At 43.3% G+C, this 2046-nt stretch overlaps 1 pseudogene; it reads right to left on the bottom strand.

The window, feature by feature from the left end:
* Positions 1–2046, bottom strand: part of LOC111972666 (histone deacetylase 4-like) — a 143298-nt pseudogene that overhangs the window by 50207 nt on the left and 91045 nt on the right.

Genomic DNA, 2046 nt, shown 5'->3' with positions numbered 1-2046 from the left:
CTCCAGCTCTTGTCCACTGGTGATGTTAACCACATTTACAAAAAGGAGAAGCTGTAACAGCAACAATTAGGTTGTGAGTTTGTGTGTTTGTGTGTCTGCATTTATGCGTGTATGCCTGAATATGTGTGTGTGTACGCATTAATATGTTTATGTTTGATTGTGTGTGTGTGTTTCTGTRTCCCCTCCTCTTCCTGCTCTCTGTCCCGTACCTGTCTGAAGAGCAGCTCCTGGTCAACTATCCTATCTCTGTGGTCCCTCTCCTCTTCCTGGGGGTCCGGGGGCTCCTGCTTGACTGTCACTCCACACATGAGGCCTCCRTCCTGGGGACATAGGGCTTGGTGCTCCCTTAGCTCCTCTTCTGTCTCCTCCGGGTGACTCTCGTGCTGCCGACCCGGCCCCGGCCCTGGCTCACTGGGCTTGGCCATCATCTGAATGGGGGGGAGGGTTAAATGTTAGAAGACACAGCACTGGGTATGAATAAGTTACACATAGCTGTTCATAATAATAATAATATATTTTTTTTTACCCAGAGCGATAGTCATGCGTGCATACATTTGTTGTCTGGCTGGCCCCAGCAACCCTTGGTATTGCAATCGCCATGCTCTACTAACTGACCCACACAGGACCACAAAACGAAAGTAATGATAACTGTTGCAATACATATGTTGTGAAACATCTTATCGCTGGGTGACTCCTTGCTGCCTTTGGCTTAGAGGCAGTATACCATTTTTTCAGGCTGATTGAGCTGCAGCCAGCTYCTTCATGGTCGTGTCGCCGGCGGTAGCTAACGTGGCAATTTTTTTCCCCCTCCCATGATTTTATTTAAATTAGGATAGCASCCGACACAATAAATAAAATATTGATAACCATCTAATGTCACCTTGATACATACAGTCTGCTACTCAATGGGAAGGGCATGAATAGCAACAGTAGGACACAGTGCCCTTCGCTCCTGCTTGCCAAGCACTATAAGGGTGGCAGGTAGCCTAGCAGTTACAGCGTTGGGAGAAGTCCTCCAGTAAGCGCAAGGTTCATTGCTATAGAGTTCAAGAAACCAGCTGGCAAGTTTGAAAAGGTAATCTGTCGATGTGCCTTTGAGCGGGCAACTTACGTAAGCAAAACATGAAACTCTCTCTGCACCATCCGGCCGACTAAATAATATTTTATAAGAGTTGCAAAACATGTTTATAAAAAACTGGTTTTAGCTTTGTGATCAAAATTAATCAAAATCAAATGTGTACGTCGCACAGTGCGCCGAATCAACAGATGCTAAGACTTACCAGTGATAATGCCTTACTTACAAGCCCTTAAAACTTCTTTGGACTATGGGGGCAGTTATGTGGAGTGAGGCTTGGATAATAAGGTGCCCAGAATAAACTGCCTGCTACTCAGGCCCAAAAGCTAGAATATGCATATAATAGTAGATTTGGATAGAAACACTCGAAATTTTAAAACTGTTTGAATGAGTCTTTGAGTATAACAGAAATCATATGCAGGCAAAACTGAGCAAAATTCCAACCAGGAAGTTGGGAAATCTGAGGTTTGTAGTATTTTTCAAGTCTTTGCTATCGAGAATATTATTGTGTCTATGGGGTCATGATTGCACTTCCTAAGGCTTCACTAGATGTCAAAGCGTCTTAGAACCTTGTTTGAGGCTACTGTGAGGGGGAGAGAATGAGAGCTGTTTCAACCAGGTGTCTGCCAGAGTGCTATGAGCTCAGTCTCGGGCGCCGTGAGAGTTAGCTCGTTCCATTGCATTTCTAAAGACATAGGAATTTCTCCGGTTGAAACATAATGAAGATTATGTTAAAAACATCTATAAGATTATTCTATACCATCGTTTGCATGTTTCTACGAACTGTAATAACTTTTTGAACTTTTCGTCTGAACTTTTGCTGGACTTGCTGTGAGTTGTGTAACTAAACGCGCAACAAAAAGGAGGTATTTGGACATAAATTATGGACTTATCGAAGAAAAAAACATTATTGTGGAACTGGGATTCCTGGGAGTGCACCTAATGATGCAAATCAAAGGTGAAGTGAATAA

The sequence above is a fragment of the Salvelinus sp. IW2-2015 genome, linkage group LG2, assembly GCF_002910315.2.
Source record: "Salvelinus sp. IW2-2015 linkage group LG2, ASM291031v2, whole genome shotgun sequence".
Lineage (NCBI taxonomy): Eukaryota > Metazoa > Chordata > Actinopteri > Salmoniformes > Salmonidae > Salvelinus > Salvelinus sp. IW2-2015.
The sequence above is the reverse complement of the archived record's forward strand: the minus strand, read 5'-3'. Positions and strand labels throughout refer to the sequence as shown.